General features: G+C 47.2%; 1 pseudogene; it reads left to right on the plus strand.

Annotated features, from left to right (window-relative positions):
- Positions 1-24,000, plus strand: part of LOC116222985 — a 99,449-nt pseudogene that overhangs the window by 15,157 nt on the left and 60,292 nt on the right.

Consider the following 24,000-nt stretch of genomic DNA (forward strand, 5'->3'; position numbering starts at 1 on the left):
TCTCTCTCGATGGCTCTCTGTTTATGTGCCTCCCTTCTCGGTAATGTTTTCCTCTCTCCTCTCCTCTCCTCTCCTCTCCTGACTGACTGTGCTTGCCAGCAGTGTGTGGTCCAGTTACAGCTGTGCATCTCTCTCTCTCTCTCTCTCTCTCTCTCTCTCTCTCTCTCCTTCCCGCCTTTCTCAAATGATGTGCAGTACATGTGCTTGCTTGTAATGGTGTGTGCGTGCGTGTGTGTGTGTGTGTGTGTGTGTGTGTGTGTGTGTGTGGAGTGAGTGAGTGTATGCTTGTAATGCTGCTCTCCTGTGTTCTCCCTCTGACTCTGGCCTGTGATCAGAGGCTGGTGTATAATGAGCCTGTACTGATCTGGAGTTCTCTCCTCATAAACACGTCCTCCTGTACTGATCTGGAGTTCTCTCCTCATAAACACGTCCTCCACCGTGTGCTGATCTGGGGCTGGAGTTCTCTCCTCATAAATGCGTCCTCCACCGTGTGCTGATCTGGAGTTCTCTCCTCATAAACACGTCCTCCACCGTGTGCTGATCTGGAGTTCTCTCCTCATAAATGCATCCTCCACCGTGTTTACAGCGCGCCGGGCCACTCCGCCTGTTTCCCCCTGCCTTGCATCATATGGCCCCTATAAACCGTAAACACCTTTATGAGACGGCACCAGAGCCTCTTCCTCTCAGGGTCTCACATGGAGATTAGCGCCGTGTCCAAATTACACACACACACACACACACACATTCTCACACTCACATTCTCACACACACACACACACACACACACACACACTCCACTCACAGGCACTTAAGTCAGGCGTGGACACGCATACACACACACACACACACACACACACACACACACACACACACACACACACACACACACACACTCACATTCTCACACTCACATTCTCACACACACACACACACACTCCACTCACAGGCACTTAAGTCAGGCGTGGACACACACACACACACACACACACACACACACACACACACACACACACACACACACACACCCGCACCCGCACCCGCACTGACACACACCTTCTCTGAGCCGTGAAAATAATTTTCCTAAAGATTATGGGGAGAAGAAATATGTATTGCCTCTGCTTGCACTGCTGAGGGCACCAAGGGGGGAATTGAACTTGTTCCTAATGAAGATACGGCTCTCGCACGCACGCACGCACGCACGCACGCACGCACGCACGCACGCACGCACGCACGCACGCACGCACGCACGCACGCACGCACGCACGCACGCACGCACGCACGCACGCACGCACGCACGCACCAACACACACGTATTCCTAATGAAGATGCTGCTCTCACACGCACACGCACACGCACCGACACACACTTATTCCTAATGAAGATGCTGCTCTCACACGCACACGCACACGCACACGCACACGCACACGCACCGACACACACTTATTCCTAATGAAGACGCTGCTCTCCCGGCTTCATTAGATCCCAGATGAGCTCCGAACAGCATACGATTGCACTAGTCGGTAAACAAGAGAACCTGAAATTAGTTCTGGAATTTTCAGTTAACTTAGCCAAGCCAACACTGTCAAGGCAATTATATAAAATCAGCGCTTCACAGCTTTCTGAAAATGGTGCCGTGTAGTTTGTCCCAGTCGAATGTTGTTTCCCAAACAGAAACATGCCCGGGTTCTGGGTTCTGGTTTGAAAAACAGCAATCAATGCCAAAGTGTTTCAGCCACGGAGCTCACCGTGACAAGTGAAGCTCGTGGTGACATGAACTCTTAATCCTGTTCCCATTGGTTGGCTTTTCAGGACAACTCCAAAAAAACAGCCTGTATTATCCATCCAATATTTAGTCCTTCCCTGACCTATACACACACACACACACACACACACACACACACACACACACACACACACACATACACACACAAATGATGAGAGGATTTGTAAATGCTCTTGTTACATCACCCCCCTCCTGCTCCAAATACCTGTTTTCTAAAATACTATTGTGTAACGAACTGCTCAGTACTAATTCCATTTCACAACAAGCAAGTGTCTTTTTAAACTGCTTGTCAGTGTTGTCGTGGCTGTTTTTAATCTCTCTTTTTTTTGGAGGGCATTGCAAGAGATTCTCTGTCCTGCAAGGGTGTATATATAGCCCTGGGAACGGGCCTCTCCCTCTCCTCCTCTTCCCCAGTCCAGCTGCGAGAGGAGTGAATCTCAGATCACTGTTGCTAAATCGACTCCTCTTATCTAGCCTCCGTTCCCCTCACACCAGCGGTATCAGTGACCCTGCAGCACCCAGCCTCTTCACAGACCCACTCCGCTGATGTCTTGCGTAGCTTTTGCCTCTTAAAAAAAAGTCAGCTCTCGCTCAGATTTCACTCTAAGCGTATTCCCCAAACACACAAGAGTTGTGTGCATGCCGAACCCCCCAGTGTGATACTGAGAAGATGACCAGTGACGACTTCATCTTCATCTTCATCTTCCTCTTCTTCTTTTTCCTCTTCTTCTTTTTCCTCTAGTCTACTTGCAGGCAAGCACATGCTTTAATTGCGATGGTTAATCATGATGACGGCCATGAGCCTCCTCTTTAGAGAGGAAAGGCCCATGTGAGATTAACGAAGATGAAACCTGAGTGCACTGCACATGTGTAGGTGCAGGCAATACATCGTAGAAATCCAATCCAGGCAAATTGGAACAGGGGTGGAGTGAAACGTGTAGCACAAGAACATTTATTTAGCGCTGAAAGAAAGATCTCCGGCTGACGTGAAGGAGCATTCTACCAGGCGTAGAGGAAGGGGAAGTCATGGAAAGCCTGTGGCGTTCTATAGGTCCCTGGGTTGCTCACGAGTCCTGGAGTGGAATGGAATGGGGGGGGGGGGGGCACCAGACTCTCTGAACCACACAACCATCTCCGGCTTCTTTCCAGTACTCAGGATGATGCCAACCGAACCAGGGAGGAACGACCAATGAGAAATGTCCATGTGAAATTGCCCAGGCTGGCCTGCTTGCATCCTTTTGGTCTTCTGCCTCACCAGTTTGCTGTTTGTCAGCTGGTGACTCAGTGAGGTCAGGACGATGGCTACCAGGTTGCCCGCTCTGTTGACGAGGTGAGGTCAGGCCGCTGGCTACCAGGTAGCCCGCTCTGTTGACGAGGTGAGGTCAGGCCGCTGGCTTCCAGGTAGAGCGCTGTGTTGACGAGGTGAGGTCAGGCCGATGGCTACCAGGTAGAGCGCTGTGTTGACGAGGTGAACCACTTAAGCCTTCACCCCATTCGGTTTCCATACAAGAGAGACTACTGAGACAGTGGAGGCCAGTAGAGCTGTGACCTTCTTACTTCTATTTTCAGTCAGAAATAGTGGAAGAAATGTTTTTCATGCTGATTCTTTTGAAGTAATAGTTGGCCTTGACTTCAATAAAAAAAAATTTTGACGAGGAATTCTAGCAAAGTCTTAAACTTTGTTCAGTCACTTAAGTCAGCTTTGCATAGATTTTTTTTAAGAAATTATATTAGAGAGTGCCTGATATTGTTTTTTTTTAGAATGTTGATGGGAGAACGTCGTCATTTCCTCTAGCAACTAGCTGAATATCTGTTGTGCCTGAGTTATTGAAACAATGCCAAAAAGCAATCCAGTTCCCCTCACCCAGAGATAAACCTCACCTAGTGCTCACAGCACACCTCACAGGATGGATAGATTGCTTTGACAATTTCCTTCACAGTGTTTCTAGGTGTAAAAAAAAAAAAAACCTTGTTGGAGGTGATATTACTTGGCCCCCCTTTTGCCAATCGCTTCATTGTACCGTGAGCGCTAGCCACAGATTGCGCCTTCAAGTGTGTGTGTTTTCACAGTCTGTTCGTGACTAGTCCGTTCCGATTCAGTCTCCAATAATCCTGAGGTCGGCTGCGTCGTCCACAGTTTTGTCTGGAGTCTCGAACGCAATCTTCCATGGTGATGTTTGGAAACAGAGATATGGACAGAACTGGATTAGTTTCTTTCTTTTTTTTAACCAAGCTTTTAAACTCCAAGGACAACGAGATGTAGTGTAAAACAAAGCTACAACTTGATTAACCACTACTACTGCAAATAGTGTGGAGACTTCTGTAAAAAAAGACAACTTGTGAGCCTTGTGAAAAGGCTTTGTGTTAACATTCCCTCTGCATATGCACGGTTCAAGGCCATTAGCCCTTTCATTGATCCCTTTTCAAACTACAGTGACAGGGTCATAGATGTTAGAGGGCTATTTATTTGTTCATATGAATGGATTATTTAAGAGCTTTTATGATTATAGCATACCCAAGACCTGAAAGAATCACCGGAATGACCACAACTATTAGTCACTGTGGTTCAGTATGTTTTTGCACATATTCCAGCAAGTAAAAATCCACTTTTCACAGTATAATTACACAAATAATACATGCATGCTACTTGCATAGGATTGAGCCTAAACTTTAAATAAATATCACGGCATTTCAGAATCACTAAAGTGCCTGAATCTAGGCCCGGTCTCCTGGGGGTTAAGTGTGCAATTCAACGGCCGGTGAGACTGACGCAGGTGGAGTTGAGAATACGCCTCTGCGTCAGCCTGTTTTGGAAGGATACCAACACCCGTAAAATTTCCCACACAATGAACAGTAAATTCAGTAATTGCCAAGTCGATGCTGATTGATCGCAGATGTGACACGGATCGATGGGCTCTCTGGCGCTGAAATTATAGTGGGGGATTATTTTTGATGCATCAGTATCTTCTCACTGATTGGTCACACCGACAAAAAGCCCTGTGAGCGCTGTGAAATGGAAAAATACATCTTGAACTCTGTTAGGTAGGGTATCATTCTGCGTAAATGTTTCAGGTGCTGGCCACATCCCCACTGATCTAGTATCCAGCTAGTACAGATGTATTCTTGTTCACTTGAAAGATTTGCTTGAGATTAATATGTTCGCAAACGAATGTTTTCAGTGATCGAGAACGATTAGGTCATTCCCATCTTCTATCTTTTTCTGTTCATTGGTTTGGCGTGGAGCAGCATAGGGGAGGGCTGCGGCACAAAAAAAGTGAAATTATCATTTTATTGGTCAGGGTGCATTTGAGTTAATTTAGGCGGGATAACTTTGTAGTCTCCTGTACCCTTCTGTGTGACTGACGTGCTGAAATGGACTGAATTGCTGGAAAATTCACTGAAGGAACGACATGCAACACAATATTGTGAAACTTAGACATGACTTGGACATAAACTGATAACTAGGTCTAGATGATATTGCATATTATCAACGACTGTAAAATCGTTTTTACAGTCCTTGATGACTAGGCTACATACTAACTTTAGGTGTAGCATTGCTGTGCTCAACAACCACAAATGATCTGTTTCAGTGCCTGTCGCCTGAATTTCCGCACACAGTTGCATTGCTTTGCCAATTTCATGCCTCTGTTTTGTCCATTTTTTTCCCCTCTTCTTACAAATGTTGTACATTTGACGATCTATGTAGTCAGTAGACATATGGGTTCACTGTGACCGAGCATAATTAGCTATAATCTACTGAGTTTGGCCTGCTGTATATTCCCGTGTTGAAGAATGAAATCCCCAGTCGTGATTCGGTGTTGGGATTGGGAGAGAGACCTGCCAGAGCCAATGAACGAGTAGGTGAATGAGAGACCTGCCAGAGCCAATGAACGAGTAGGTGAACGAGAGACCTGCCAGAGCCAATGAACGAGTAGGTGAACGAGAGACCTGCCAGAGCCAATGAACGAGTAGGTGAACGAGAGACCTGCCAGAGCCAATGAACGAGTAGGTGAACGAGAGACCGAACATAACCAAAATAACTGTATCCCAAAAAATAACAGTTTGGCCCATCATTACTAGAACAGTTTGGCCCATCATTACTAGAACAGTTTGGCCCATCATTACTAGAACAGTTTGGCCCGTCATTACTAGAACAGTTTGGCCCGTCATTACTAGAACAGTTTGGCCCATCATTACTAGAACAGTTTGGCCCATCATTACTCGCTAGCACCTGTGTGTAATCGCTTCAGGTGACTGCGCATTAAAGGAACAGTTTGGCCCTTCATTACTCGCTAGCCCCTGTGTGTAATCGCTTCAGGTGACTGCGCATTAAAGGAACAGTTTGGCCCTTCATTACTCGCTAGCACCTGTGTTCGATCGCTCCAGGTGACTGCGCATTAAAGGTACAGTTTGGCCCTTCATTACTCGCTAGCCCCTGTGTGTAATCGCTTCAGGTGACTGCGCATTAAAGGAACAGTTTGGCCCTTCATTACTCGCTAGCACCTGTGTTCGATCGCTCCAGGTGACTGCGCATTAAAGGTACAGTTTGGCCCTTCATTACTCGCTAGCACCTGTGTGTAATCGCTTCAGGTGACTGCGCATTAAAGGAACAGTTTGGCCCATCATTACTCGCTAGCACCTGTGTGTAATCGCTCCAGGTGACTGCACATTGCACACGGCTGTGCATTACAGCTGTCTCCGAGCAAGTTACTTTTGCAAGGATTTGCAACAGATAAAAGATTTTAGTTTGACCTACAAATTACAATCTCAAGGAAACAAACATCCCGCGGCAGTGACAAATTTACCCTCACCTTTTTGTATTACACAAATGCATTTAGCTTGGGCTAATGCATCAGTGCCAACATGTAATCCATAGCCAATTAGTATTAAAACATGCCTGGAAGCCTAGCAGGAAGTCAACGTCCCCTGGTAAATCTTTTGTCGGACGGAACATGTCTTAACCAAACAGGCCCCTCATCCCTACAAACAGCCTTATCATCTCATCATGTGTACGGAGATTTAAACACATTTCAGCTACTAGCTTTTATTCCCCCCCCTGTTCTATTTTTTTTCTTTCCGCATGACTCAAAATTTATTTGTGTACCAGCGGTATCTAAACGAGATTGTGGTATGTTTTCAAGCCGTTTTAATTTGACGGAGAAGTGGAGCATGCGTTTGGTGAGTTTGGCTGTCGATCAGAGAGGGATGAGGGAGTGAGGAGAGGAGAGGAGAGGAGGCTCGGGAGGAAGGAACGTTGCTGTTCTCTCTGGGGTGGGGGGGGGGGGGATAAATAAATACATGAAGGAGAGTCAGAAGTTACGCTGTAGTGCTCTCAAGTTTGCCACTAGATATTTTGCAGATCTTTATATTGTTCAGCCACTCTATCGGCCACACGCTGTCCCCCCTTCTCTCTTCCCCCCCCACATCTCACACACACACACACACACACACACACACACACACACACACACACACACACACACACACACACACACACACACACACACACCTCATCTCATTCTCTCTCATTCACACAGATGCGTATCACTCAGTGTAATCTGCTGCCTCCTTTGTTTGCTTTGGCTGACTTGTGCCTGTCAGTGAGTGAGAACACACCTGAAACTCTATGTATCCCTGTGAAGGGTTATTGGAACTCTATGTATCCCTGTGAAGGGTTATTGGAACTCTATGTATCCCTGTGAAGGGTTATTGGAACTCTATGTATCCCTGTGAAGGGTTATTGGAACTCTATGTATCCCTGTGAAGGGTTATTGGAACCCTATGTATCCCTGTTAAGGGTTATTGGAGGTTATTTGCAGCTCTTTCCCGCTAATTGAAAGCGTGTAGAAGGAGCTTGAGGGGAGGAGAGTGTTGATGCACTCCTGATGCTCAGCGCAACACAATCTTCCGTGTGATGATGCAGCTCTGCCCGTGTCGGCTAACAAATTACGAGGGAGGTTGGCGAACGAGCAGTACTGTGTGTGATGTCCAGCTGCCTAACAAGAAGCCTGCAAATAATTGTCTCAGTCATTTATTTTCTCGTATACCTCATGTCTAGATGTTGAGTTCTGAAGACATATCAAGGTTATGCAGGTTGTGGCAAGATATTTAAAATGGCAGGGCACTTTCTAAATAATTCCTTTGATCAATAGCTTTAATTCTTGAACATGCGTTAACAAGGCAAACAAATGTCTTTGATCCTTACGTAATTGTGAAATTAATGGGTGTTGGTGTGCAATGAATGACCACACTTGTAATGGCCAACCAGCACTGGAGAGTGAAGGTTGGGAGATGTTGAGAAAATATGAAACTCGAGTCCCAAAGTCTATCGATACGATTCGATAATGGGTGTCTTGACCGTCTTAACCGTTTCAGGGAGTTGTGATGATGGACACACATGCATACCATGTTCGTCAGCAGTTGTAAAGCAGGCATTGGCATTATCATTCACACAATAACTTTAAAAATATGTCAGCTTTAAAATCAATAAAGGGAGTTACGTGTTACACACCATTGTATAGTGTATAGACATGGTCTTTGTGATTCAATAAATAACAGCCAACGCTGTCATTAGCTTTTGCAGATACTCACACAATCAAATGGATACATGTGTATTGTCTAGTGGCTTTTGTGCCTGCCACTTTGATAGTTGAATAGTCTGAATAGTTTTCAATTTGCTGTGACAGTGTCTGTGTTGTGAACAGCAAAGTATCAGAATAAATTAGAAGTGCACTAAAAGGAATTGGTTGTTACTAGTTTTGTCTCTAGTGATGCATGTTTAGTCAAGCCTCCGCATGGAAAAAACAAGTCCCCTTATTTTCCTATTGTCAGGGGGTCTTGAGGGGCCCTGAGAAAAATGCCTCTGTTTATCGTAAGCACGTCTGCCCTGAGTTGGACCTCTCTCTGGGAGAACGGTCTGGACTCCTCGCTCTTCGAGGATGCATTTTTTTTCGAACTGTGCGAAATTCCAGCATGCTGTCTCAAGACGACGAGAAACATTCTGTTCCGTTTCTGCTAAGACCCAAAGGCCAATAGGGCTCCGGGCTCCCAGGCCCCCAGGCCGCAGCTCGGCCCCTGTGGCCCTTAATCCACCCAGGAGAGTTTAGAGGGCCAGTCGGAGCTCGAAACAAAGATGCACTGCAAACAAGTTGCCCTCTCACCCAACAAATCCCCTAACGTTGAGCGACAGAAGTTACCCAGCAGAACGGCAGCCGCAGTGAGTATGCCGAGGCTGCTTCACTTCTCGACGACTTCATTATGATTTAATGAAACTGTAATAAGGCACTATTTCATTATTATTGCCCTGGCAGATTGCCTTTGGTCCGGACTGGTTTTAATTTCAAGCTCCCTGCGCTTTAAACCCCCCCCCCACCCCCAAGGAATCCGAAACGGTGGCTGGACAAGTAAAATCTCCGCATTAGAGAGAGGGATTTAATGTTTTGCCCATTGTTTAATGGGAGGTAGGTAGTGTGTGAGTAATAATGGATCTGCCTCCCTCGTCGGAGTGCACTCTCTGCACTCCCCCTTCGGAACAGTGCTTGAATCTTTTAATTAAATCTACTACACGCTTCTTAAATCAGCAAGCTTAACTGGAAGATGCGCTGCAATAGAAACAAACATGGACACTGTCATCGGTGAGTGGAAGAGAGATCTGTGGCACTTCTTCTCCTCCTCCTCCTCTTTGCAAGTGTGTCGGCACCGAAGGGCCTTTTCCTCCTACTCGACCTCTCAGAAGACAAACCCTCATTCAGCCCTTTTTTCTGGCGATCTAGAGCTGGTCTTTCAAAAAGCGAATACTTCTAAGAGTATATTTTTCTTATTATATAGGCCTAGCACTCAGGATATCTTCATACATTTTTGATTTTAATTCCATCAGCCATTCCACCCTCTGGATGATACGGAAACCTCGGGAAGAAAATGTACAATGCAAAATGCATTTAGCCACCCTTTGTAGACTTTGAAAAACGATTCAGTGCCTTTTTTTCTGTGGTAAAGTTACCTGTGGCACCGTCTTTGAAGCACTTTTTACCCATTTCAAATAATAGATTAAAGCCTCTGCTGCAGCACAAAGTCTCTCCTCTGTGTATTCAACTGCAGTTGTGAAATGCATCAAGAGATACCCGCTGTCAGTTGCATAACTCATTAGAAAGCAAATAACGGTAGGAGTCAAGAATCAACATGTGATGTACGACCAGCAGCTTTAGCTTCTCTGATGCGTTTCCCTCCGCCATCACTTTTTAGACCCTTAAATCTGTCCCTGTCCGGAAGATGAGTTGGGCACTCTGCCTGCCAGGGTCAAGGATGAAAAGTTTGACCATTAAATCTTGCTGTCTCTCCCGACTGAGCCACGTCCTAAAAGATTTATGTTTTTGTCATAACTGCTCATTTGCAATTTAAGTGCTCCCTTCAGTAAAATGTCAGCGAGCCTCTTCCCTTCCCTTCTCAGTCAGCCACTCGGGGGGGGGGGGGGGGGGGGGGGAAGAGCCCTAAAAGCGGCAGCAGCATGTCGGATCTCGTTGACATCTTCTTCAGGTCGTCGTAACAGCAGGGGAAGCATTTTCAGTTTTTCTACCCTGTTCTTTGTTCAGATAATGGAAAGACGAGACCGATGGAACTAGGGCTAGACAATCTGCCCCCCAAAAAAATCAGGTCATTATTTTTTTTATACACACATTCACAATCCAAGATCTGAATTAGGATTTTTCTCCCCATTTTTGAAATGTACTGTCTATGATATCCAGACTCCAAAACGCTCATTTAAACTCGAGATAAACTACACAAACTGTAATCAGCAGTCTATAGATGTGAACGTTAAATAACATAGATTTTTCATGTACTCTGTACTCAAGTAGGAAACATTTTAGTAAGGTGTAAACAACCCAAAAGGGCAATTTCTGACACTCAGACATTCTAAGAAAAATAAGCATTCAAACTGTTTCAACTTGAAGTTATAATCAGCAGCCAACAGATAACGCAATAACCATGAAACGAGTGTGCATCACTGTCTTCAATCCCATGAAATGAGTGTGCATCACTGTCTTCAATCCCATGAAATGAGTGTGCATCACTGTCTTCAATCCCATGAAACGAGTGTGCATCACTGTCTTCAATCCCATGAAACGAGTGTGCATCACTGTCTTCAATCCCATGAAACGAGTGTGCATCACTGTCTTCAATCCCATGTTGTTCACCGCTTTCAGTGGCACCGTATCCTTAGCTAGATAGGATGAGACCGCCTCAGTCACGGTTTTTTCTTCGACTGCTCTGATGTGGCGGTCAGTGATAACTTCCGGGGACCTCGTGAGCTACAGATAGGTGATTTGAAGTCTAACCTGAGTGAAACCCTCGAGGTATGTTCCTTCAGATGCTTCCTTTAAAGGTGGTTGAATAGATTTGTTGCGTTACCTCCGGAAATACAGACCGTTGCCTTACAGTTTACAGATAACTTTGCTTTGAGAAATGTCTGACCGAATCACTGCCACACTACTGACGTTGAGTCCACCATGCTGCTTGCTTAGGGCCAATGATTTTCTGTTTCAAAAAAATGCATTTTCCGTTTCACATTTGGTGAATTCCGTTTTTTTTCTGTTTCAGCTCATTTTGTTCACCCTGAGGTAGATTGATGGCTTAAAATGAGTGAATAATATGTGCCCTTCTTAGATTGTTGTTTGCCAGCCATCAACAGAACAGAAGACTAAACATTTTTTGTTTTAAATGTGATTGGGAAGACGAGCGCGTGAATGTGACTGAATGTGGCTTTAGCGGAGATCTGTGGGTCAACCGTTGAAAAGGGGGGCGTGGCCGGAGCAGAGTTCAGCGCAGACGTGACATTTTCTCAGTGGTTTTGTTCTTTAATTAATGTTTGTTCATCGTTGCAATCGTTGTTGTGTTTATTTGAAAGAAATATAGCCTTGCAGCCCAAAATACAGGGGAATTTGGGCGATTTGTATGCACAAAATGATGTTTCCGTTTCAAAGTGTTCATTCCGCGAATTCTGTCCGTTTTCCGTTATCGCGGAAAATCATTGGCCCTACTTGCTGAAGTTGAGTTGTCTTACAATATGTCAAGCATGATAGAGACCTTTGAAAGAGACACGTGATCATTTTGCCAAACGGCACAGCCATCTAGTAGGCAATCATTATGATGGCTTGTCAACGTTGCATGGTTCCACGGCATCAAAGTTTTATGTGAATTTTGGCTACATTAAAGGACATGAAATGTCACGATTTCCACGATTCACCTGAAAAGTAGATTATGGAAGTCTTCAAGATCGATCATGATACAAAATTGTCAGACTGCCCAACCCTAGCTAAAGAAGACAGACCCAGGACGTTGATCAGACCGCCTGTCATGATGTTACACATGCTAGAGAAGGCAGCGGAATATTCTAGATTTCGTCTGGGCGCACACAAGCCTTCAGAGGAACCCTTCCCATGGGGCCAGTGTTTAGATAAAGACACAGCTGTTAGTGAATCTGTGCTTTAGCGTGTGCAGAGCGTGCAGTGCTGATTCCCAAAAGCTTCTCAGTATCCTCCGGCAAATATGTGCGCATACATGCATTTGCATAGATATGCATTAATTAGGTGTGAGGTGAACGCCGTGTCATGTGTGCCAACCACGGATCAGTTCTCTTCAGGCGCGCACCAACCCCCCATGTTTCACATTCCCAGGGTGCACTGCTGTCTGTATGCTCACCCTTCACTTCCTCCACATATTCATGCTCACTAAAGATCGTTAACATTTGAATCACACTCGTCACCTGTCATTCATTTTCAACCAAGTTTATAGCAGCGAACCCTCCCCTATCCATCGTTAATGTCCTCGCTCCCTGTCCTCTGCGTTAACTCAATATCATTTTTCTCTGGCAGGAAATGAATAGGAACACAATGAAGCTCTGAATGCGCATACACTATTAATAAGGCAGAAGGCAGGGTTTCGGCTTTCAATTTTTCACAAAAAGAGAAGATAGGGGCATCTTTTTTTTTTTATTGTCTTGCAAATTGGCCTGATCCATCTTGACTGACTGCAGTAGCCCTGCCCTAAAGGATCTGAGCCTGTTTTGAGCGAGAGCTTGTTGTTATTTGAGCCCAGCGGGAGCCATCGCCACCTCTTTAATAGCCCTCTCTCTTTCCCTCTCTCTTTCCCTCTCTCTTTCCCTCTCTCCGTCAGATGCACAGGAGCGTGATTTCATCTGAGGTCCAGTCATAGCAAACCCATAGCCATACCTGAATTTCACTGTGATGGTGCGCACGCACGCACGCACGCACGCACACACACGCACACACACGCACACACACACACACACACACACACACACACACACGCACACACACACACACACACACACACACACACACACACGCGCAGGCCGATGGTGCGCGCACACAGGCCAGCCCAGCAATGGTACGAGGCGCAGCATTTGGGCTGTTATTTTACCCACCAGCCAGGAAAAACTAGCGGCGAGAAAATAATCAAGAGCACCTGCTGTAGCGAAGCACTGGGTGAATTGTGTGCGCATCTCATAACTAATGTGCTGTTTATTGGCCAGTGAGCGTTGTCCAGCAGTGGTTGAGTGCCAACATCTGAAATATGTTGTTTTATTTGGGGTTACATTCATTTCTCTGCAGTGTGCAATTACTTCAATGGGGGTAACAGCTCCGGGATAAGGATAAAAGCTCCGATTTAAATTTAATAGGCGTAATTAAAATGGTGGCAGCTTTTTGTAAATATTAACTTTTCACCTTCTTTAAAGGAACCCTCTGGCCTCGACCATCAAATGAAATCAAGCACTAATCCAACCTTCAATAAACAACGCTGGCATTTTGATTGTCTGAATGTAAACACAGACTATGACTCAATCCCCTTGTCATTTTGAGTCAGATATGAGTGTGTGTGTGTGTGTGTGTGTGTGTGTGTGTGTGTGTGTGTGTGTGTGTGTGTGTGTGTGTGTGTGTGTGTGTGTGTGTGCGCGCGTGCGTCCGTCCCCGTGCTGAAGGATGACGGCGTGTCCCTGTAATGATGGCTCTCCACATCACCGTGGCAACAGGCGGTGGCTTCCTCATTACGAGTCAACAGCATGCGCCAACAAAGCCATGAGAGAGCCGCTAACTGCATATAAATACCACGCCTGCCGCGGTGACCTCGCCGACCCCCAGCCAGTACAGAAATGAAAGATAACGTGTCCGTGTTTGGTAGTCCTCCCCACGGTAGATCACTGGTGCACTCTGCTGCGGCGTAAATGCGGTGTAAATGCGGTGTTGACACGGCGAGAGGTACAGAGTCCTTCGTTAGGAGGATGCGGTCGGTGAGAGCCGGGGACATGCCAGGGCGCAGCTCTACTTCTCTTGAGTTTTTTTCTTTTCCTTTTTCTTCTGCTCCCCCCAAAAGCAGCGAACAGGGGACATGACAGTTGGTACGGAATAATAAATATCCGTCCCCCACCCTCTCCTCCCGGTGGAAATCAGAGGGGATGCATAACTTATTGATTCAGACTTTTCTTTCTCTGTGAGGAAAAATGCCTTCGGGTAACACAAAAAAAAAAAAAAAAAGCCTCCTTTTTTGTGTTTCTCAGCAGTCCTAAACCTTGGCGGGGCACATCTTTCCTCAGCCACACAAGACAATGGTGGAGGAGTCGCCGCTTCCAATATTATGCAAAGAAAATAGTGCTTTGTTCGCGCTCCTCGTGCTGCAGATGACAGTTGATATGGACACTCACTGGAACACCCCGCAGACTGTCTCTGCAGGTGTTTGATGCTTGGCTGCTCTGTTTCTCTGTGCTCCAAACTGATCTCTTATTTTCCACTTGATGAGATTTTAAAGCACAAGCAGTAGTCATTGCATTATTAAGCAGCTTAGCCTTTTACTCTGAAGAACATCTCTTACTAAGACAAATAAATGGAGACATTGATCTGGGCGTTCACTTGTCTGCTAATCCTGCTCTGTTCGACCAGAGAAGACTCTCTAGAATCAGAAAACTATTATTACTTAACAAAAGTAGAAGTAGTCATCAACATGACTGCTTATGTATGACTTAAACGTATTTAACAAGAACACTAATCAAGTTGCAATTGGTAAGGGATCAGAAGTTGTTTAAATAGATTACATAATGCATTGATTTCTGTTCAGTGTTCGCATGGTAATGGACGTGGTAACTTGTAGATATAACATCATGACTGACATTTTTGCTCAGGGACTTTGCTAATTGAGATGCTAATATGGAGGTTAGCATTATCATGGGCACAACACAGCTAATTGAGATGCTAATATGGAGGTTAGCATTATCATGGGCACAACACGGCTGTTCAGATATTCTGAAGGAGCACCGAGGGCTTAGGATGTTGTACCCCTGCTGAATCACTAACCACCCACCTTGGCCAGCCTTGTCTGCGCTGCTGTCTGTTGTGAGGGACCTTGACTGCGATAGCCTCAGCTCTAACCGTGACTTCTAACAGAGCGCTAGGCAGCTCGGTGGAGAGCTGAACTTTGACCTGCTGACACACCAGTCTGCTAGGTCACCTCCGGAATACACCTGTATGCAGATTGCTTGTGGACGTTTTGCCACCATCTGATTGACGTAAACACCCCTCATGGGGTTTTCCATGAAGGAAAAGTGGTTAGGAAAAGACGATAGGACGATCTGTCTGACTGCAGCCCTACCACCTGTCCCCCCTGGAAATGAGGCAGACTTTCCCCAACACCAGGAAGTCATGTCTTTAAAGTGCAATTAAAGCCTGCTGTGGGCGTTTTGCAATATTAATGCGAAGGTCTTCAAGTCAAAGAGAAGAATCATTATTATTAAACATTTGCCCGCTCGATGGGCTTTTAAAATGTATTGCCGTCTAATCCACATTTTAAAGTACCGATAAAATAGGTCTTCAGGCAGAGTTACTCTTTTATAATGTTTTGTAAATGCGTTCACTTAAATGCCTTGTTTATCCCACTACTTATTAAAGTTTTTTTTTTTTTTTTTATTGGTCTCTGAGAGGGAGTCAGGTATCCAATATTTTTAGCATGCTGGTGCAGCGTGGTGTGGCTCTAGAGTGTCCCGGTGAGCTCCTGAAATAAAGTGGCGAAGCTGCAACCGCACCCAGGTGGAGACGCAACGCGAGCACCATTGATCAGGGGCTATTTTAGCGGCGTGACGCTGGCTAGGGAGCCGGATCCTCTTTCAGTCCGTGTGTCGCTGCAGCATCCAAGGCAGACTGTTTATTATTGAATAATTCATCTGCTGGATAGGGTTTTTTCTTCTTCTTTTTTTTTCTTCTCCTCACTAGGTAGCCGGTCCACAGAGTGACCCGTCCTTGGGTTTGAAAGGTGGATGATGCTGCTATTTCTGTCAGAGCCATCGAAGTCTGTTGTCTGAGTTGCAAAGGCACAAGTGCTGGGCACGTGCAGATATCAGTCGTATATATCAGACCATAACCAAACCGAGATACGGCAATAGCTAGAGTGGCAGTGGTCATTCATTTGTGCAGTGCGTTACATTGTGTGTGTATCCATACTGGGTTTGTATTATAGAGAAACTATAATTTGCATGATGCGTTTCCCCTAACGAGTTTTCCATTTCTGACCTGAAGATCTGTTGATATGTGAACAGTTTAGGCACTTGGTGTGCAAATTGGCAAGAGTGTTTGGCACCCCACGACCACCCCGCCACCCCCACCTTGGGCATATTCTCACCTATTGCTCTGAAAGCACTGCTGGGCATCAATGGGCCTTCTGTGCCCATGCCTGCCATATTTTTTGTGACGACTTAAAACTTACCTGACTCTTCACATTTGTTTTGAAAATGAGTTCGGCTACATTTTCCGAGCTCCCCTCCAATAAAAGATCATTACCGTCTCGATTGCCCATGAGTTTGGCCTGTGTTGTTAACGCCCTCCCTTGGGCCTCCACTGCCCCACACACCTGCACCTGTCTGCTCTCCAGCTCCACTGCCCCACACACCTGCACCTGTCTGCTCTCCAGCCCCACTGCCCCACACACCTGCACCTGTCTGCTCTCCAGCTCCACACACCTGCACCTGTCTGCTCTCCAGCCCCACTGCCCCACACACCTGCACCTGTCTGCTCTCCAGCTCCACACACCTGCACCTGTCTGCTCTCCAGCCCCACTGCCCCACACACCTGCACCTGTCTGCTCTCCAGCTCCACTGCCCCACACACCTGCACCTGTCTGCTCTCCAGCTCCACTGCCCCACACACCTGCACCTGTCTGCTCTCCAGGTCCACTGCCCCACACACCTGCACCTGTCTGCTCTCCAGCTCCACTGCCCCACACACCTGCACCTGTCTGCTCTCCAGCTCCACTGCCCCACACACCTGCACCTGTCTGCTCTCCAGCTCCACTCTTCACTCCTACATGGCCAGTTTAAGCACAGAACTGTTCAATGACACTTTCCACCCTCTCTCAAATCACTTATCGTTCTGTTCTGCTTTTCCCTCTTCGATCGGATAAAACCACATCTCTCTCTCTCGCTCTCTCTTTTTTTTCTCTCCCCTCGCTTAAAAAGTCATTTAAATTCGCTGATCAGGCAGTCTTCAGGTCTGTTTTAATAGCCGTCCACAGAAGAGGCATTTCTCAGAAAGGGCTATCTTAGGCAACATTAACTCCAATTAATTGTCACACTTAATGGTATGCAGGAGCCTGCTTGCTGTGTTCTTGAAAGGGAGAGTGTGTGTGTGTGTGTGTGTGTGTGTGTGTGTGTGTGTGTGTGTGTGTGTGTGTGTGTGTGTGTGTGTGTGTGTGGAAGAGGTGGAAGAGGTGGAAAGGTTAGATCGATGCTCTTAGCTCGGACACTGGTCTGGGGAAGATCCTGTAATCAAACCTGCAGTCACCGTGAGCGGGGCCTACTCTGGGGTAATAAGCTCTGTGTGTGTGTGTGTGTGTGTGTGAGTGTGTGTGTGTGTGTGTGAGAGTGTGTGTGTGTGAGAGGCCTACTCCGGGGTAATAAGCTCTGTCTGACATGTTGCCTCCTATTTAACTGCTACTTCATCAAAGATTTATTTAACCGTAGAGAGGGCGCACCAAGGTCAAGAAGCGGGCCGCTGTGAGCATTAAGAGTCAACACACCGCATGCAGCATGCAGCACTGGTACCCAAAGCATTTACAATGGAGGAGGGGGGTGTGTGTGTGTGTATGTGTGTGTGGGGAGGGGTGTGTGTGTGGGGAGGGACACACCGCACGCAGCACTGGCACCCAAAGCATTTACAATGGAGGGGGGTGTGTGTGTGTGTGTGTGTGTGTGTGTGGGGGGATCTCATTCCTTAAATTTGAAAGTTTATTATTTCTTTTCTTCCTCCTGTTCCTTCGTCTCCTTATCTCCAAAGAATATTCCTCCTCAGCAAACCGGGGCGACACTTCACATTAGGACTCTGAGCACAGTCCCACCCCCACCACCCTCTCACCACTCCCGTACCTTCTGCATCGTAAGGAGGGCCTCGCGTCGCATGAATGATGCAGAGATAGACTATTGATTTAAGTGACGACGCGTTCTTTTAGGGAACGTTTTCCATTTCCCCAGGCTAATTCTCCTCCGAGAGAGGCAGAAGGGCATTTTCTGTAGTTTTCTTTCTCTCTTCCCTTCCTACTTCTTGTATTGCTGTTCTCATTAGCTCTGCTTGGGTAATAGATTTCCACGGACGTTTTGGGTGCTTGTGACAGAAAGAGACCCAGGTTTGTGTGTGTGTGTGTGTGTGTGTGTGTGTGTGTGTGTGTGTGTGTGTGTGTGTTTGTGTTTCTTCGGGAGAGGGGACATTAGTGTGCAGGGCTTGTCTCTTGGCTCCTCCGTCTGGGGCTGGAGCGCGGTGGCTTTGGCCCGGACCTCTGGGACCCATGAGGGGGAGAGGAGCATATAATGCGGGCTGCGTGTGGTGCAGGCTCAACCGGGCTCAGACTTTAAAGGCACTGCTCCCTAGCCAGGAGTCTTTCCCCAGGAGCAGCAATCACAGGCCTTAGTGTGTCTGTGTGTCTGTGTGTCTCTGTGTGTCTCTGTGTGTGTCTCTGTGTGTCTCTGTGTGTCTGTGTGTGTCTCTGTGTGTGTCTGGAGAGAGATTGGAGTGTAAGCTGTGTGGTTTCATGTGGTGGTGGGGATCACAGTGCCCCCCTGTGGGAATGTGTGTGTTTTTGTTTGTTTGTTTGTTTGTTTGTTTGTTTATTTATTTATTTTTGTGTTTGTTTGTTTGTTTGTATGCGTGAGTGCGTACGAGGAAGACTACAGGTGGGAATAGAATGGAAGCCATCTCCAGGCTTCAGCCCTAGACATGATGCGTTTCCCCAAACGAGTTTCCATCTCTGACCTGAAGATCTGTTGCTATGTGAACAGTTTATGAGCTTGATGCCCTTTGTGCAAATTGGCAAGAGTGTTTGGCAACCCCCATCCACCCCCACCCCCACCTTGGGCATATTCTCACCTATTGCTCTGAAAGCACTGGTGGGCATCAATGGGCCTTCTGTGCCCATGTCTGCAATGCCCTGAGCGCTGCCAGCCTGGACCCTCTCCCCCCCCACTTCCATGGCATGTGTTTGAGAGAGAGAGAGAGAGAGAGAGAGAGAGAGCGCTATGGAGAAGAGAAGAAGAAGAGCAAGGCCAAGGTGGAAGAGAGAGGGGGTGGAAGAGTAGCGAAAGAGACCAAGGAAAAGGTGTGTGTGTGTGTGTTACGTCTCTCTCTCTCTCTCTCTCTCTCTCTGTGTGTGTGTGTGTGTGTGTGTGTGTGTGTGTGTGTGTGTGTGTTAATGATTACAGGAAGTTGGCTGTGAATAGGCTGCTCTGAATAGCGGCCCCCGCGTACCTTGCCGTATTATTCCCCTCCATTTCTTGGATTAGTGTTCTTGCTCCTTCATCTAGCCAGATGAGTTGGCCCTGCCACAAAGCGCGCACACACACACACACCCCCACGCACACACACACACACACACAAAGCACACACACACACACACGCGCACACAGATCGAGCTTTGCCAAACGGTGACTCCTCTCAAACACCCCCCATTATTAATTCCCCTCCTATTCTACTAAGAGCTGATTTTCTGCATCTTTGCTTTCTCTCTTTCATCCAGATCCTGCACAGTTCACACACACACACACACAGACACACACACACACACATACACACACACACCACCCTAGATCATCTAAGTCCCCTCTTATACCCAGTGTGAGGAGGATAAACCTCTTATTGCAGGGGAACATAATCTCTTTTTGCATGGCCGTGTTGCAGCTATATTACAGCCAGTGGGGGAGTGGCGTATGGGTGCTGTGATTATGATTACTGTTGGGGAAAGTGGGCGAGACACTAAGTGTGTGTGTGTGTGTGTTACACCCACGGCACGCTGGAGACACTAAGCGTGTGTTTATTTGTGTGTGTGTGTGTGTGTGACACCCACGGCACGCTGGAAACACTAAGCGTGTGTTTATTTGTGTGTGTGTGTGTGTGTGTGTGTGTGTGTGTGACACCCACGGCACGCTGGAGACTAAGCGTGTGTTTATTTGTGTGTGTGGGTCCATGTGTGTGTGAAGGAGAAGGTGAAAGAGGGGAAAGATTGGTGGCTGTGTAGATGGGAACACAGAGTATCAAACTAATTCTCTCCACACACACACACACACACACACACACACACACACACACACACACACACACACACACACACTTGCTCTCTCACACAAGGCTACACCAGCCTGGACAAAAGAAGACTCCTGTCTCTGACAATATGAACGCTGGGCTTTACAGTGGCTACTCCTCTCAATTAACAGCCCCGAATCACACGCCGTTCGTTTGCACCTCCATGTAATTCATTTCTTTTGGAGGTGTGAGGCCTGAGTGCGATTCTTGTGTGTGTGTGTGTGTGTGTGTGTGTGTGTGTGTGTGTGTGTGTGTGTGTGTGCTGCCAGCTGTGGGAAGCAGGTGTTGCGCTGAAGCATCTGTGCTGCCATTGACATACTTGTGTCTGTGGATATGTTCAAATACTACATGTCCTTAATGGTTCCAAATGTTTGTGTGTGTGTGTGAGTGTGTGTGTGTCTTATGGTGCTGCTGTTCAGATAGGGCAATCGAATGCATGTTCCTTAACAAAGCTGATGGTTAGGTTCTTCTTCCCACTTATATGATGCTGTTTCAATCAAAGGTATTTTTTGTGCCTTGGAATCAGAAATGATTGGCAGTAAACCTGAAGCATTCATGTAGATAGAAGAAGAAGAAGAAGAAGAAAAAAGCTTCAATAGTTTCTTAGGGCTCTAAGGGGGTTGTAGAATTTGTTTTGTGACTGTTTGTCACTTGATCGTGTGTCTGCCTTTGTGTGTGTGTGTGTGTGTGTGTGTGTGTGTGTGTGTGTGTGTGTGTGTGTGTGTGTGTGTGTGTGTGTGTGTGTGTGTGGGTCGGCCTGTGTGTGTGGGCCTGTGTGGGCCTGTGTGGGTCGGCCTGTGTGTGTGTGTATGTGTTGGCCTGTGTTTGTGGGCCTGTGTGTGTTGCCCGGTCCGTAGGTGTGTCTGGTGTCGTTTGTCTGTCGGTGGCAGATACGGCGCCGTCCTCCGCTCTGACAGCTCATCGATTACGGGCCGTGGCCCTGGTGGCTGTCGTGCGATTGGTCGCCTGATGAATCAGTGGCCCTGGTGGCTGTCGTGCGATTGGTCGCCTGATGAATCAGTGGCACTGGTGGCTGTCGTGCGATTGGTCGCCTGATGAATCCGTGGAGCGCTGAGATCTTTCCCCGGCGCTCTCTCATCCATCTTCATCGTTCCCACCGTCACTCACGCTGTTGCCATGAGCGTGCAGATGCCTGGACGCAGGGAGTCATCTTTCCCGCCTGTCTGTGCTGTCTCCTCCACCTCTCCTCTCCTCTCCCCTACTCTCCTCTCTTCTCTCCTCTCCTCTCCTCTCCTCTCTTCTCTCCTCTCCTCCACCTCTCCCCTCCTCTCCTCTCTTCTCTCCTCTCCTCCACCTCTCCCCTCCTCTCCTCTCCTCTCCACCTCTCATACAACTGGGTGCGGGTGCCAAGAGTAGCAGACGGGTGCGCTGATGGAGGTAACCAGCCTGCTGACACCTCTCCCAGTGATAGATCAGCACTGGTGGGAACAGGCCAGAGAGCTTGGCTCCTAATCGCTCTCGCTCCCGCTCTCCTGCTTTCACTCTTGGGCACTCTTTTTCTTTCTTTTTTCCTTCTTTCTCTTTCTTTCTTTTCTTTCTTTCTGTTTTTCATTATTTGTACTCTGTCTTTCATTCATCCTTTCTTTCCCTTTTCTTTTGTTTCCTTCATCTGTCTCTCTCTCTCTCTCTCTCTCTCTCTCTCTCTCTCTCCCTGATGTTTTTCTCCAGCCCCTGTGATGGAGAGGAAAGTGATTCATCTTCCCGTGCTATCTGTTGCCCTTGGTGGCCATTCTCATCCGCCTGTAATTGCCTAGTTTTACACATGGCTGAGCGGCCCGCGAGAGGGATGGGACGCAGGGCTGCGGAGGGCACATACAGGGGGTGCACACACACACACACACACACACACACACACACACACACACACACGCGCGCGCGCAGAGAGAGAGAAAGAAAGAAAGAGACACACACACACACACACACACACAGACAGAGACACCAAGCACACAGAGAGAGAGACACACACAAACACGCACAGAGAGACACAGACACACAGAGAGACACACACAGACACACAGAGAGAGAGAGACACATGACAAAATAATGAGCTCACTGATGGGGCTCCCCTTGTCAGCAGGAGGCTAGCAGGGAGATGAAGAAGAGGAGGAAGAGGAGGTGCCTCGTGCGGACTCCGTTTCACCTTGAGACTGACTCCACCTTGAATTAGAGTCGCTGTTTAGAGACGCTCCCATGGGTTTAAAACGCTTATTAAAGTAGATTTGAATGCAGTTGCACGTGGTTTCATATGTTTCATTATAGGCCTTGCTCTCTGCTTGGGCTAGATGTCTCTGTCTGTGGCACCAGTTACAGGAGTTAAGTTAACCATCAACCTGGAGATTTTTTTGGCGCAGAGAGCAGAAGAACAGCTGTTGTTAAATCAAGCTCTCGTCATCTCAGAAGAGGGACCACCACAGCATCACGGCATCACGGCGCCTCCCTCTCCACCCCTCAGAGGCTTTCTGCTGTCACAGACCTCAGGTTTCATTGGGCTCCTTGAAACGCAAAGGGGTTGATGGCTGTGTTGTGGGGCGAGCATATCAGATTTGGAGGTCGTCCACTCTGCAGCCTCAACCAGAGGCGCTCGACAAACCTTGGGTTGGCGCCCGCGAGCGCGAGTACGGAACGCACTGTAGCGAACAAGTACATTTGTCTTCATGTAATGGCCATCTGTTACCTGACAACACACCCCGAGCCAGCGCATGGGGCAGGGGGAAAAGGGAGAACAATGTTTGCCCAGGCTGCGAGGTGTTTATGCAGGACTCTGGCCAAGGCTACCTGCCCCAGCTGTCTCCTGGAATGTTGGTCCACCTGTCAGACCGTTAACCGCTGGCACCGAGAAGACAAATTACTTTTGAAGGACTGTGTGTTATTTAAATCATCCGAGTTTTTGCTGGATAAGCAGTCTGCTGACGTTTTGTGTTTTTGGAAGTAGCCTGTGATTGTCTATGCTCTGCCACTTTCATGCAGACATCATAACATTGCTTACAACACTGTGTCTCTTTTGGTTGACATGCAGACATCATAATGTAGCTTACAACACTGTGTCTCTTTTGGTTGACATGCAGACATCATAATGTAGCTTACAACACTGTGTCTCTTTTGGTTGACATGCAGACATCATAATGTAGCTTACAACACTGTGTCTCTTTTGGTTGACATAGGACATGCAGACGTCATAACATTGCTTACAACACTGCGTCTCTTTTGGTTGACATAGGACATCATAATGTAGCTTACAACACTGCGTCTCTTTTGGTTGACATAGGATTGTTAGTAAAGGGACAAGTCAACAGGACTATTGGTATTATATTATTTTTAATTCACATCATGTTCCTAATCGCGTTCCTCAATCCCAGACCTGGAGGATCTCTGTACTCCCATCTCTCCCTATGCTACTGTACCTGAATAACATAACATCCGATATAGGTCATCGATCGCTTATAAGATCACTATGGATGCAGCAGGTGACTTCAGATAGGTATGGAAGGGAAGTGACACAAAGAGAAGATGATTCACCTTTCCTGTGGTTCTCTTTGAGCAGGATACACTGTTCCTGTGGTTCCCTGTGAGCAGGGC

This window comes from Clupea harengus, chromosome 12 (assembly GCF_900700415.2).
Source record: "Clupea harengus chromosome 12, Ch_v2.0.2, whole genome shotgun sequence".
Taxonomy (NCBI): domain Eukaryota; kingdom Metazoa; phylum Chordata; class Actinopteri; order Clupeiformes; family Clupeidae; genus Clupea; species Clupea harengus.